This window comes from Sebastes fasciatus, chromosome 15 (genome assembly GCF_043250625.1).
Source record: "Sebastes fasciatus isolate fSebFas1 chromosome 15, fSebFas1.pri, whole genome shotgun sequence".
NCBI classification, from domain to species: Eukaryota; Metazoa; Chordata; class Actinopteri; order Perciformes; family Sebastidae; genus Sebastes; species Sebastes fasciatus.
Window position 1 is genome coordinate 10,806,264 of NC_133809.1, and position 15,677 is coordinate 10,821,940.

Sequence of the window (15,677 nt, forward strand, 5' to 3'; positions counted from 1 at the left end):
ATGATATATATACAGTAGTTAAGCAGTAAAGATTTGTCAATTGGTGCAGATTTTGCTGGACACTTTCTACCGCAGTAACTATCCCTTTAATATCTCTTGAACAAGGCCAATGGGGGTTGCTTTATGCTTTTTTTTTATCAATGTGATTTGATTTGGATAATATATTTCAGATTATATGTTGGATATTTTTTTGTGAATGCCATTTCTTATTGAAGGTAAGCTACTTGATGGATGAATCGATGGACACTTTATGTTGACGACAGGTTGAAAAAACACTCAATTATGAAGCTAAATGTTATCACACACTGAAGGCTGTATGGCAGAAACTACTGTGCATTTTACTCCCCCTATCCTGAACATAAATAAAAATCAACTTTGATAGATTTGAATGGGTGAATATAGAATATACATCCAAACAAACCCAGTTTGTTTAAGTGGTATCATACACTATTTCTGCAGTTAGGGGGCTCCACAGTCTGTCCGTACCCACTCTGTATAATAATAATAACCTGCATTGTACTTTTGGTGTGTGAGAAGGATTTTTCTGCCTGCCACATCAATTGCCCCCTGAGGGTGATTAGTGTTTATTGAATAGAAGTGAATTGAATTTAATTCCTTACAGGCACACTGTCCTGATCCAGGGCCATTTTTTTCTACCGGCTTAGAATTACAGCAGTGGCTGTTTTCTTAGTGCAGTTGCTGGAATGTGTGTGTGTGTGTGTGTGTGTGTGTGTGTTTGCCAGCAGAGAGAAATGTAGAACTCAGGGGCAATGAGTGTATTTGGCTGAGTCTGCTTGCTTGAAAATACAGAAATAACGACGCCGATCTCTGCTGGAGACAAACACGCACATAACAGACGGGAGCCCCGTTGTTCATTTAACAGCTTGTTTTCGTGTTGTTTGCCCTTGTTCTTTATGTAGCTTGTTATGTTATGTTAATAAAGAACAATGTCTTCTTCACTGAAGAATTCCTCACATTTTCCAGTCTGGGACCCAAATTTGAATCTGTCAGTGAGTCCTAATGAGAGTTTTATTGTGCAGTGAATTCACTTTCATACTGTTTTTTTTGCTGAGTCTCGCCATCATGTCATCAGTCAAAAATACTGCATTCAATCTGTTATTAGGGGGAGAGGGGGGAGGATATATCCTACGTTGCGTCTGTTCTGTAATTTTAATCCCATTTTAGTTTTGAAAATGCACAAGAAATAATTTCGGAAAAGTAGTTCCTTCCATCAAATGGCAATATGTGGGTTTGTAATGGAACTCTGCAGCAGTGTTTAATGCTCTGATCCTGACGTGTTGATATTAATGTCTTAATTTCAGGCACCAACACCACCACCTCCGCAGGTAATAACTCTGAGTATACATGTAACTGTGATGTAATTCATTCAGTTACAGGTTTAGATACAACCTTCATTGTATAGTTTACCCTGCAGGGTACACATCACAACACATCTATAGTATGAACCGAATTTGGCACACATTTCACTGATTTTGACCTCAATTGTGTTTTTTTTAATAAATCAGGTCATGATGTTTCTTTCTATCTTTAGCACCAGTGTCGGTTGGACCTGTAACCCTTGGACCTGTCAGCTGAGGGATGCCGCTGGGTTTCTGTGCAGCCACCAGAGGGACTTTGGCCTGTTGTCTAAGTTGTTTTGGAGGCACTGGGACGGAGATTTTACCCACTTGCCCCTCCTCAAAATCTGCTATCATAAGCAGACTATTTTCCACATGTTATGTCTGTTGGAAAACTACTGTGTATTTTGATAAAGTTATTTTTTCTGCTATATTGACATCTATTGATTTTTTTTGGAGGGTGTTTGTTTTTTGTTGTTGTAATAAAATGTACCAGTGCGAGCAAGGTGACACGGGTCGAGCATGTCATTTGCTGTTGTAGGTTCCCGTAAGAAGACGTTCTGTGTCATAATCAAGGTTAAACCAGCCTAAACTGGATTCAGCTTGCTTTTATTTGTAGAACAGTCCACCACCCACCTTTTTTGAGCTGACATAACAAAAACTCTTCAGGACACGGCAACCTACATTTTTTATTTGTTTTATTGCTTTCTTCTTTTTATTTGAATGTATCTATTTTTTAAATTGTTTTTATCTGTTTTAAATTGTTCCTTGTCTTGCTTTTGTTTGGCATCACTGTTTGTCTTTCTGTCGTTATATTGCCTTGTATCCTGCTTTTGCTTTGCTTTGTCTGTCAAAGCACTTTGTAAACTCTGTAAACTTTGTAACTTTGTAAACTTTTAAAGGTGCTATATAAATAAAGTTATTATTATTATTCCCCCTGAAAATTAAAAAAAAAGTCTGAAAGTGATAGTTGAAGTGTAACAATGGATGTTTTCTACCTCTACCTGATCAGTGACCATCAAATAAAATGGTAACACAAAATGTCTTATATCATAATTATTTGTCAAAACAGCTCCAGAGTAAAAGTTTACGAACAAACAATAGAACCTCACACCTTACTTGATTGAATTTTATTTTATCTTATTTTATTCTATTTTTCAATTGTGAACAAGAGATACATTTACCTGGACTGTAAATGGGAGGTGTTAGGGCGTATTTTGTTTCCCTTTTTGTCTGTTTTTCATGAGTAGCCTATTTATCTATGGGGGAAAAATATTTTATTATTTTGCTTCAATAAAAACATCTTTAAAAAAACAGCTCCAAAATGTTGTTCTGATGGCTAAGTAAAGATCAGAATGAGTCCATTTCAATAAAGATACATAAATGGATACCATACAAAAAAAACTGGATCCTAAATAGTTTAGAAATGATCACCTTGTTGTTATTCCTTGTGAAATACCTACACCAATGGAAAAGACGAGCATTCTGATTTCTTCCCTCACTAAGATAAAGCAGCAGCTCTGCTCTCAGTTTCCCAGTGCGCGGTGTATTACGGTAAAAAGGAGGCGGGCTCTGACCTACATGTGCGTCGCGTTTTGATTGACATGGCGGAGTCTCCCAGTAAGCGTTGCGCCGCGCCAGCAGACAGCAAGACCCGACCCTGGGAATAAAAAAACACACGCAGCACCAGTCTGTTTGAAGATTATTTTATTGCAGCGAGGTGAGTCTCCTTTTTTACACTTCTTTCACGGTACCAGCTCAGCAAAGAATGGGGAATGGCGACGGTAGGAGTCGATGTTGGAAAAAAGTTTTCAAAGTGCGTGTCTGCCTGTGAGTGTGTGTGGAGTTTGGAGAGCTGAGCGCTGACGCCGGCAGTCTGGGCCACTTGGCCAGCGCGAAGGAAAAAGGAAAACTGCTGCGGAGAGAGAGAGAGAGAGGTGAAACGAAACTTTTTGGGCAACATTTTCCCCTTTATTTAGAACCAAAAAAGCTAAAACAGGTTAGTTCTCCACACTATAACCGAGTGAATGCGTCAGGCTGTGCGTTTTTTTGGAGTCTTTGTGCTCGCAATTTCTCAGCTATCCACGAAAGAATGTGTTTTTGTCTCCGAGGAACTTCGGATGGAGTGAATGCGCAACAGGAAAAAACCCATCTCCTCTTGTGCGTAAAGTAATTCTGCAACAAATGTTGCAATTGTTGCGTCTTTTACGCGCATTCTGGAATTAGTCGGTTGTGTTTGTAACTGCTCAAAAATCAGGAAATGGACACTTTTGTTTTATAGCTGGAAAAATAAGTTTGGAGTGTAAAGATGCTGAGGCAGTCAGATTTGACACAGAGAGAGAGGGAGAGAGAGGGGGTTGCGAAATCATTGAATTGACACTATAGGAGGAAGGGAAATGTTGGGAAATGGTAAAAAAAAGGGGGTTGTGTGTTGGAGCGACTTTTCCAGAGAGAGTTTGTGCGCAATTGCAGAATGCAGGAAAAAGGGGTAAAAACTCCAGCATATCCTAGCATTCCTTCCAGCCAGTCTCTCTCTCTCTCTCTCTCTCTCTCCCTCTCTCCCCCTCTCTCTCCCTCTCTCCCTCTCAGAAACGACTACGTGTCTGTCTGTTTGTGCAGGGAAAGACAAACCTCTCTCTCAGCCTCTCTGGATGCAGACGTGGAAATCAAACATTGGTCTCCTCCTCTGCTTGAAGGGGATCGATTATCTGCCTTCCACACGTTTAAAAAAAAAAGAAAAAAAGCACAGCACCTCTAAGTAGAAGTCCTTTTTTAGTTCATCAGTGAAGAGATGAAGACACACTGGAAAATTTCAGATGCAAGAAAGATGACTCCAGAGCTAGTTTTTGGTGGTTTTGTGCGTCAGTTTTTAATGTAATAATAACAGGACTGAGTGGTTAATTGTCATGCTGTCATGATTGGTGGTGGAGGAGGGGGGTTATAATTGGGGCTATGATTTGAGAATATCCCCCTACTGCTGCTGTGGGCTCTGGATCCAGTGGGTACATTGGAGAATATAGACTAAGGGAAAAAATAACCTAACACACCACACACACTTTTTTTTCAGTGGAGAGAGAGAGAGAGAGAGAGAGAGAGAGAAAGAGAGAGAAAGAGGAGAGGGAGAAATCCGATCCCAAATACATGACGTCAGATGACATTCCTTTGGTGAAAGGCTGATGTGGCCATGCATTTTTATTTTTTTTTCCTGTGAAAAACTGATATCAGAGTTTTTTATTTTTTTATTTTTATTTGGTAGAGGGACGAAATGATTGGCTACCCGCTGAAAAGGTGTGTTTAGGTTTAGGTGAGAGCAAAGGAATTCGGTGCATGAATGGGCAATTTATTTTGCTTCCACAAGTCAGAGGCATCAAAAAGTCTTAGCATCAAAAGTTTGGGCAATAAGCCAAAGGTATGAAGAGGAGGAGGAAGCAGGTACAGATGGAGACAGAATCTCTTCAGTTGAAAGTAGCATCCCTTAAAGCAGCAGTGGGTAGAACTGGAGCAAATATGATTTAAAAAAAAAATTATTTTTGTGAAACGGTCACTATATCATGACAGTAGTGCACAAGACAGGTAATCTGAAATAAAAAATCATGTTCCTCTGTGTCCTCCGGTGCTCTTAATGACATCTGCAAGATTTCACCTACAAGAGGAAAACAACCAATCAGAATTGATCTGGAGCCTTGCCGTCTCTGAGCAGCTGTCAATCAATCGCCAACTCCGATCAAACGGTCAAACTAGGCAGCGCTGATCAAATAAGAATCAATGTTCTGTTAATGTAATGCCTATTTCTCTCCTCAAATGTTTTCAGAAACATCTTGTAGTGCACGGTTTAGCTGTAAAATGAGAAAGTTTGTGACCCGGCAGCCATGTTGAGATCTGTTAAGGAAATACCAAGCACCGCCCACCAGCCGGAGCAAACGTTCTCATTTTACAGCTAAACAGTACATTACAAGATATTTCTGAAAACATTTGAGGCGAGAAAATGGGCTTTACAGTAACAGAATATTGATTAATATTTAATCAGCGTTGCCTTTTGACCGTTTGATCAGAGTTCGCGAGTGATTGACAGCTGCCTCCGTTGAATGAATAGCCAATAAGAACGCTCTTTCTCTGAAATGACCTGTGATTGGACAAAGTCTACTGTCACATGCTAGATTTTTTAAAGCCTGAAAACAGAGCCATGAGGAAGTGCAAAGTCTAGTTTTCTCAGAACACTCAAATTACAATATGCTGGAAGGTTATTATGGAATTTTTGCCCAATGATGCCAAAAACATTCAGCCTACTGCAAGTTTAAGTGTAAGTTTCTCGATTGTTTTTTTCTTAAAGAGTTTAGCAGTCTGGAGTTTTTTTGTTGACACATGAGCTTAGAAGTTTCAAGTTTTCAGAATCGTGTGCATTGTTCCATTTTTTTTTGTGTGTATCCAATGGAGAAAAACAGTAATTTTCCGGCAATGTCACCCCAGACACCCATTTCATAATACTGAATAAATAAATACTGCAATCCTTTCATCAGTGTGCCGTAGGCTCAATCACCACTGTGTTACCTCATTTGGCAATAGATAGTGACTTAACAGACATTTATTTAAATGAAAATCTTCCAGATTGCCTCTTTAAACTCTTTCAAAATGTCTCATTTCTAAATCAGGCCCTCACTCAGAGGTTACCTAACAGGTAATTTCAGATTTGGGATGGCTCCTGATTTACAGCCCCAGGACGTCTCCTTTTGTTTCTGGGGTTTCAGGTTGTTTATCATGGCCTGCAGCTCCAGTGTGTTGCATGAGAAACAAATGCTAAAGGCATTGTATTTTGCAATTGATCCTCACAGTGAAAAAGCTGTGTTGGTACCCGTATAGCTTTAAGTAGGGTTTATGTTAATGTTTTTTAAACATTGTTGAGCAAGTGGGTCAGAAATTGACTTGCCCAAAGTCAGCTTTTACTTGCCCCTATACAAATTGAATTGTTTTATTTATTAGCGGTTATCAAATAACAACAAAGACCAAAGTTAGTTGTCATGTTTAATTTTTATTTAAGTAAATTAATGTGGAGTTTCGCCCACATCCTCTAACGCCAGCCAACTAAACTCCTATTTCCAGGATAATTGAAATGCTCGCTTGCACTCTAGCTCATAAACTTTGTCTTCACCCGCCGCCATTTTCTCGTGAGTGCCCGATCGGTTCTGTACATGGGCAACTCTCAACAGAGATCAGATCAAACAATGTGTTTAATTCTTATTTACTACTTGCCCAATCGGGGCAATATGGAGAAAATCAAATATCACAATGTTTTTGACCAAATCCCTTGATATCGCTTTTGCAACGATATTGTATGGGTGACTACTGGTGCTTTCAAAAAATATTTACACAATGAGACTTTTGGGAAATAATGGTCAGTAATGTGGATATAATGACTAAGTGGGAAAAGCCAAATAATAAAACAGCTAGAACAGTCTGGTAAGCTCAAAAAATGACCTCACTTTACTGTAATGCAGCCTTTAAAACCAAGAAAAGACAACACTTGACATATTACAATATCCAAAATCTAAGACGATATCTAGTCTCATATCACGATATTTATATAGTATCAGTATATTGCCCAGCCCTATTACCAGCCTGATGTGGTATTTTACTTGCCTCAGGCAAGCAGGCAAGCCTTATTGTTGAGCCCTGATTAAGTTCCAGGTGCCGATCACAAAGGCAATCCATACATCAAAGCAGAAACTGTTTTTTTTTTTCATGGGTTAAGTTACATACTATACAGCCATATCCCTCTTAACACAAGCTGAATGAGGTTTATATCACTGCACACTGTTCTCTGAGAGTTAAGCCTCTTTGGCTTCAACATTTATACACAATAAGAATGTAAACAAAGCTCGCAGGCCGACATTTGAAAAGTTATGAAAGCCCCGTTATGTTGTCGTTGTATTCATAGCAAATTCAATAAAGAAGTTTGGATGAAAACTCGTATTTGCCTTTTTAATGACAGGCTTTTTGAGTTTTTTATACATTTTTATACTGTATGTTTAGTTGGCTGTGTGGAGAGCCAGGAATGTTGGATGTGCAACGGCATAATGTAAGCAGGGATTTGCACTCCAACTGATGCAATTGCGAGCAAGTGTATTTCCTCCAACCGTTTTTAGTCTGCCACTTGTAAAATCCCCTTTTTCTGTGTTTAAAAAAAAAAAAAAAAAAATCGAATACACTGCAATTATATAATGGAGCAGAAAGAGCGGTGTTTAGACTGGAGTCAGGTTGAAGGAGGGGAGCCATTGTTGCCGTGGCCTTTCTCTGTCTTTCACATGAATAGGCGAAGGGTTGAATAACGCTTTATATAAGTTAACGACCTGCGCTCTGTAAACGTTAGGGCTCTGTCACCCTGCAGGTACAAGTCACTCAGCTGTGTCAGCCCGGGTCATGGTGCGTCATCGCCTGCACACGGGGTACATGTAGCTGTGCAGCTGCTTCCTTTGATCCCACTTAATCAGTTTGTCAGTTTGTTTTATTCCACTAAAGTGCCTGAACCAGAACGGGGGGAACCGACGCCAAGAATTCACAGTATATCATTAGAAAAGTCAATTTATTGTTCTTTCTTTGAATCAAAGTTACAAGTTACACTTTCCCGTTTTCTCCTCCAGTAGACAAAGATTGACATATAGTGACCCGGGTTTGATGGACTGCTTGTGTTTTATCTCTTAATATTCCGTAGACAGGTTATTCTAAGCGCAACGAGGAAGTTGTTCCCATGTTTCATGAGCACTCGTGATGCCAAGAGCGTCTGTCTCCATCTCTGACCTCAGGCATCATCTGGCTTCTCCGCTTTCTACCCGCAGCCGCCTGCGGTTCGCTGTTGGCTCTATAAAACCTTCAGGTACGCCTGGTCGAAATGGGGTCAGGGAGGGGGCAGGACGATGCTGGCCATTGTGTGTGTGCACATGACTGGTAACCTAGAACATGTTATCCGAGGGATAGTGTTACAGAGCAGTGCTGCTTGTGCCGATCTGATGTCTTAGTGCCAAACCTACTGTAGATTTTTGAAGGCATTGATTGATATTTCTGAGAGAAGTTGAATGACTTATAATTAAACGTTTAAGTTATTTGCAAGCAAAAACACCACACATTAACTAGTCCCAGCTTCTCAAATCTGAAGATTTGCTGCTTTTCTTAGTTTTTTTTTGCACTACTAAACCAAATACCCTTGGATTTTGGACGTCACTTTGGCGTCACCTTGGGCTGCACTTTTTTTTTCTATTTTCAAACATTTTCTAGACCAAACAAGTACTCAATGAATCCAGAAAATGATGATCTGATTAATCGATAATGAAAATAATTGTTGGTTGCAGCCCTAGGCAGTATAGGACAGGGGTGATAATAATGAAACAGATAATGAAAAAGGTGCATAAGCTTTCGAAGCTTTATAAAATAAGGAAATGCTCTCAATATGCTCAGCCTGTGTAGATAAAAGTTTATCCACTATGTCTGCAAATAATCATCAATAATTGCCCTTAATATATACTGATAATGACTGTTTAAAACGGTCCAGCTGGCCCATATCTGGAATATTTCCTCCCATTAACTAGTACGTCTTTTCCATGTGCAGTACTAAACTACGTCAGAGTTCGCTATCAGCCGTACCATCTGTTTCTCCGAATGCAACAGGTGTGTTTCCCAGAAAGCCCTCCACTGTTACTGTAGCAGAGGTGTGGTTTGGTCAAATGAACGAGCTGCTTCCTGCTCCCTTGCCTGTGACGGGAGGTTTGACTTATTGGGTGGGTTGGATGTGCGGAGGGAGGCGTTCCCGTTCGGTGAGGTCAAGGGGTCAACGCCTGGAGTGCAGGAGGGAGAGCTTCTGCAGTTTCTCTTCCTCTTGTCCCTGTGACCCTTCTGTCCTGATGATGCACAGTAAAACACACACGGCTTCTCCCTGCGGTGTGTTTGCGTTGAAAACCATCTCTGCTGCGGCATCCGTGACACATGATGGAGTGCAGGGGAGCTCAAGAGGGTACGCCGACCCCATGTTTCATTTATATTAAAAACAAATGGCTTTATTAAGCTGAGAGGAATCTTTGTGCAATAAAATACCGATAAATCTGCCATTTGTTATCTCAATTATTCCATTAATCATTTTATCCATAAAATAATAGGGCTTCCCCCCTCTTATGGCAAGTGTCCACAGCCTCAGTGTTTTTCATGCTTCCCATTCATTGGCTATGCAAGCAGCCGTGCAACGCATTCTGGTAACGTGGCGGCGCAGTTCGAGAGACGGGGCGTCACGTTTGCCCAACTCAATTTTCTGTCCATCGGCTAATCCTTTCAGCTGTATTCAACATAAAAAGCTACTTCTCAAGAAAGTAAAACACATTTCTTTTGTTGGCTTTGACATTGAGTTTCTTCTGTTTGTATTTATCAGTGAATGATGATATGTCATAGTGATGTTGCTCCTCTTAGTTACTGTGAATGGAACTGACTTTATGTTCAGCCTAGCGCAGAAATAGTGGATTGTACAGACTAAATTAGAAAGTGACACGTTTGCAGTAGTAGTTTGGCACAGTTGAATGATGTTGTAGAGTGTGCTTGTGCAGGTTTTGGGTGAAGTGTTTGGTTTGTTTTATGTGTACGAGTGTACAATTGTCTTGCAGTAGCTGTTTAGTAGTTTCATTTTGATTAAAATGTGGTGATGCATGAGGTTACATCTTGGTCAAGCTAAATCTGCAGGCGATGCATTTATACCATGTAAACAGAACACATACCAAGTTAAGAGCTGCAAGTATAGGTTCGAAGTCCAAAACAGAAAATATAACTAGTTGTATCTCGTGACAGCAGCTTGTTGTCTGCTGCTTGATGCTTTCACTTTCCATTTCCCAGCTTTTTGTGTCTCCTCACTGTCTCTCTCTCTCCTGCATGCTCTCTCCCTCTGCTTCTTGGTGTCTCTTTCTCTCCCATATGAACGCTGGCTTTTTGTTGAAGTATCCCAGCATCTCATGTTTGCTTGGCACAGAGCTGTAATGTTTACCCTCCTCCTCTCTTTTTCTTTCTTTCTTTCTTTCTTTCTTTCTTTCTGCCTCCCTCCCTCCCTTCCTCCCTCCTTCCCTTCCTCTCTCGTTCTCCAGAGCCCCGTCTCCACTTTTTTTTGTGTCCCTTGATAATTTCCTGCATTGTTGACAGTTGATTTAGAAGAAGATAAAAGAAGTCTTTCAACTTCTCCCTCCTACCTCCTCCCTCCTCCTTTCCTATTTCTCTCCTCTCCTCTCCTCATGTCTAATGTCAAACAATCTCCGTCATTTCTATCCCTGGTTTTACAAGTTCCAGTCCAAAATAAGACATTTGACATTTGGAGAAATGTGATGCCTACTCTGACTTGACTATCATTTGCTGTTATTAAATCTAAAACCCCCCGTCATTAAAGGTCATTGAAGTTCTCAGCTATCTTAAACTTTTTCTTGCTAACAAAATAGCGGCAATCTTTAGGTCATAATTCAATTTCAAGTGAACTGGGTCATAACAATTAACTCAGCAAGTCACTGATTTATCTGATAGCTTCAAATGTCAGAGTTAAACACCAGTATAGTATAATATAGTACAGTATTGTATTACTCTGAGGGGATACAGTAGACCTTTTGTGCAAATATCCGCAATATTTGTTTAGCTTTGATGCATTGAATACACAACATATGTGGCACATGATGCAACGCGTGACTTAACCAAAAACTTCCACTTCTCTTGTTGCACATCTGAGTCACTGCTCGTCACTTGGTGTCATTTGAAAGGTCTTGACAGCAGCTGTATGGCTGCAGCGGAGACACCAGTGAGAGGGAACGACAGAGAGTGACATTTGAGGATTGGAGCAGATGATGAAATAAAATGATTGTGACAAATAGATACCGTGTTTGCAATCCAGTAATTAGGCTGTCAAGCTTCTCATCAATTCCCCGTCAGTTGGTAAAGTTTTGAGGATGCGTGCACGCGTGCAGAAAAAGCCGAATGATTCGAGAGTTGCGTAGCGCTCGGCTGCCCTGCCCGACTCGTGCCCCTCGCACACTTCCTCGGGGGTATCATCCATAGAAATAGCTTGTTGAAGAGCTGCCCACTGCTGTCCGTGTGTGTGTGTGCGTGGTCAGCTGGCTGAAGGGATCAAACGTGCACCTGTACACACACAGAAACTTAACACACATGCATGAAACACACACTCGCAGAGTTAACTTTACGTGCCTGCATTAGCATGCCGGGCGTGTTGGTGTTGCTAGTTGGCAGGCCCATGGAAAGTTCCGCCGGTCGTTAATGGCTGTTTTTATGCCTGACTGTGAGCGGTTCGAATGTGTGTGTGTGTGTATCTCGAGTGTGTCTGCTGTGGGTTGTATTTCTGATTATTATATGGCTGGAACTAGAATTGGAACGGGTACCTGCATTTTCAAGTATCCTCTTTCTGTGTGTATTTACTGTATGAGTGTGTGTCACATGTTGGCGGGTAAGCAGGACCAAAGTTGAGGGTTCTGCTCAGGGAGGAAGTAGATGTTTTTTAATGTGAAGCCACATGTTTTATTGCTTTCCCTTGTTAAACCCTCCTCCTCCTCCTCCTCCTCCTCCTCCTCCTCCTCCTCCTCCTCCTCCTCCTCCTCCTCTCTCTCCCCTCCTCCAGGGCATGCAGACACACTTCGACCCCTCCTCTCACCCCGTCTTCCCCCCACCTGTCCCGGCTCCACATACCTGTCATTTCTCCCTCTTGTTATTTTGCCACTCACAACCCGTTTCCACAGGGCTGATACATTTGGAAACGCTGATGGACTTCATCCACACCAGCAAATTTTAGGTGTTTTTTTGTGCATAACTTGCACGTAAACGTTTGTTGTGCACATTGAAATTCAAAATCAGGAGGCAAATTGGGAAAATAGCTAAAGCTCCTACTCCATAAGTACAGGGACTACTGTTATGTTGTGTATAAAACAATATAAAAGAATGATTTGATCACGGATCATAAATACCTGAAATCCAACAGTGATTCTTGCGCTGCTTGACTGAGACGTCGATCAAATGGTGACTTTATACTCGCAAAATCAGCTGGCACTATGAACATAAATACAAAAATGAGTGACCACAGGAGAATTTGAGGCGATAAAACCACTTAACCTTACCGCCACAAGTGCACCTGATTGAGTCTATCATTGTTTTTGGAAAAGCTTTATTCACTTCGAAGAGAGTTTTTCAAAAAGAAAATGCATTTCAGATTTATCTGGCTTTGTGTGGACATGGCCTCCCCTGTTTTTCCCCTCACTTCTCCCCTCCTTGCCCTCAAACCTGGACCCCCCACAAATCACTGAAACATCTCAAACACACACACACACACACACACACACACACACACACACACACACACACACACACACACACACACACACACATAAGCAGGCAGAAACACACACTAAAGCACTCACACATCCACATCCCTGAACTAGTGTGTGAAATCCTGAGGCTGATTGAGGAGGAGGAATGTGACCTTGTGACCCCAGGCTGTGGGGAGGGGTGTTGGAAGTGTGTGTGTTTGATGTTACGGGACCAAGTGATTGTATGTACACTTTCCATTGGCTTACTATTCCCAGAAGTGTCCTCATTTTTCAGCCCATTTCAGTTTTCTTCTAATGGATTAAACACTGCTGCCCGCTCTCTATGCACACACACACACACACACGCATGCACATTCATAAACAGGACTATGAGTTAGTCATGGAATTAGGCATGCAAAGTACCATTCATTCATGATTTGCTTGTTCCGTTGTGCATTTAAAGGCTGTGTGAGTGTGTGTGTGCACATCACTCTCAGACTCAGTTGTTGTCTTGTCTGTGAGAGAGGAGACAGGTTTCTCATGTAGGTGTGACTAAATAGTCCTTCTCTCTCAGCACCCACACACACACACACACACACACACACAAACTCACACTCACACACACACACACCACCCACTGAGAGAAGCTTTTTCATGGCCCATAAAACTGATGATCTGAGTGTCTCTTGGTGGTTTGTCTTCGTCTACGTGCTCGTCCATCCAAGAATGTGGGTTTGGGCATCCGTCTAGCTGTGTGTGTGTGTGTGAAGGGGGGGGAGTAGAATTTACTTCTTGACTTGGCATAGCTGTCTTAATTAAGACTCATGGCATGCGGCCCTGATGGAGCTCGGCATTAGTGGCAGAGACATGCTGTGTGTTTCCCGGCTGGGGCGGCGGCAGGTCCGCTGGCAGGGAATGTGGACTCATTGTCTGGACTCTGTGGTTGTCCTCCTTCACTCCACTCTTTACCAGCCGCTTGTAACGCAGAGCTGATTAGGATGATTGCAGGTCATTGCATTGAAATACATGGCGATGCCGAGGTAGATGGCTCTTTACTTACCTTCACAGCAGAGGTAAAACGACAGAAGTGCACTTTGGAATTCTCTAAATAATATCTTTCTTAATACACTACATACTGCATGCCATGTCATGCATCTCTGGCTCTAAACCCACTATATAAACTGTTGGTTTGTGACATTATTTGGTGTTTAGTCAGCTGTATTTTGCAATCTATCTCACCTAAGTGATGCTAGTAATCAGAAAACAATGAAAAATGCAATATCGCAATATCCTACATAGGGCTGACCCGAATGTTTTGACTGTTGCCATGGTAATCAACCTCTAAATCAGTATTCAAATGTAGTTGTTTTTTTAATAAGTATGTAATTATAATAGATAAATCCCAAAATAGCCCATGGAAGAAGGAATAATAATTCATTATTCATATTCAACATTAATTATTATGAGTTATTCGCAGACGGTTATCGCTGTTTGTTGTGTGTAGAAGTGTGTGTGAGTACAATAATGTGGCAGCGGCACTGTTCCGAAGCTTCGAATACCTTTTGAATATTTCTCACCGAAGATTCGAAGCCCTAATCCTACAACACAGGGTGGCGTCTTAAAATGTCTTGTTTCGTCCAACCAACAGCCCCCCAAAAAAACAAAAAATATTCACTTTATTAGAAAGTAAAACCAAGAAAAGCAGCAATTTAAGAATGTGGGACCATCAAATGTTGGCAATTTTGCAGCTTTAATTTATTCTGAATACTTTCAGGGACTTTGTGGTTACTCTCCCTTATAAATAAAACATTAAAAAGTTCAGCAAATTTGGTTCAGATGCATCTTCTGGCCCACTGTCATTATTCAAATAAGTTCCCCTCATTTGCTGTAAAAGCATTTTTAGAGGAATCGCTCATATTTGCCTCAATCACTGTGTGCACTCTGCAATAGACATACAGTGTCTGTATGGTAAACATCATTTTTTTTACATGCATGTAATGTGATTTAATTAAATTACCCAAACACCTGACTTTACAGTAATATATTAAAAATGTCCTTCATATTTCCATCTGTCTCTCTCTGTCTGGAAACACATACAGAACTGTGCACACACACACTCAAACACACACATATACATATGTTGTGTCCGGTGTTTGATCCCTGAGTCTCATTCTGTGGTATGAGTTTGGGTTTTGGGGTTTGACTCCAGGGACCCATTAGCTGAGATGTTTATTGTGGATTGTACAGTTAAAGCCCCACAAACGTTTTCCTTTTTTTTTTAAACTCGCTGCAACCAGGAGCCAAATCATACACTAAACATGTTGAATATGCATGTGAAACTGTCCATCACGAGCAACTATAAGCAATCTTCAGTCCAGTCTGTGGTGTTTTGGCGTTGAGTCTGAAGGCTCAGCTGAAAGCTGCCCGCCAACTGCTATACAATGTATTGTGTGTTTATATATGTGCGCGCATGCTTGTTTTTGTGTGACGGAGTTCAAGCATGCCTGTGCACCCAATTGGTGTGTGTGTGTGTGTCTGTGTGCCGATGTGCGCAGTGAGGAGGAAGTGGCTGTGTTTGTTTAAACTAAGCACGCTCAGCCATGTGGGACAATTTAGCGGGAATGAGAACCCTGCATCCCCCCCCTCCTTCACCAAGCCTGCGCCGACCTCCTCCCCCACCCTACCCCAAAACCTTCTGAATGGGCGGCTGTCTTTGAAGGCTAAGGGGTTGTTGGGAAGTGTAGTGAGGAGGGAGGGGGGGCATGAAGTGAGGAAGAGGGAGTGCAGGGGAGCGTTCAGACAGGTTAAAGCTGGACGTGGGACAGAAGAGGAGTAGAGGAGGAGATATGGGAGTAGAGGAAGGAGGCCGAGCGCTGGTGCATGAAAATCAAAGTGTAGCTAATGTTCATTGGCCACTGGTCCTTTCTTGTGAAAACCGTGCAACCACGAAAGTCACACACAGCACAGACGCTGCCTTATCTGAGACGCCACTGCGGGCAAAAGC

The 15,677-nt window shown here is 41.6% G+C and overlaps 1 protein-coding gene across 2 annotated transcripts in view; it reads left to right on the forward strand.

The window, feature by feature from the left end:
• The first annotated feature begins 2,964 nt into the window (after nt 1-2,964).
• fndc3ba (fibronectin type III domain containing 3Ba) overlaps nt 2,965-15,677 on the forward strand; it is a 108,118-nt gene continuing 95,405 nt past the window's right edge. For both annotated transcript variants that reach the window (XM_074660344.1, XM_074660343.1), the window contains exon 1: nt 2,965-3,078. The gene's annotated coding sequence lies outside the window, so the exon portion shown is untranslated. The remainder of the gene's footprint in view (nt 3,079-15,677) is intronic.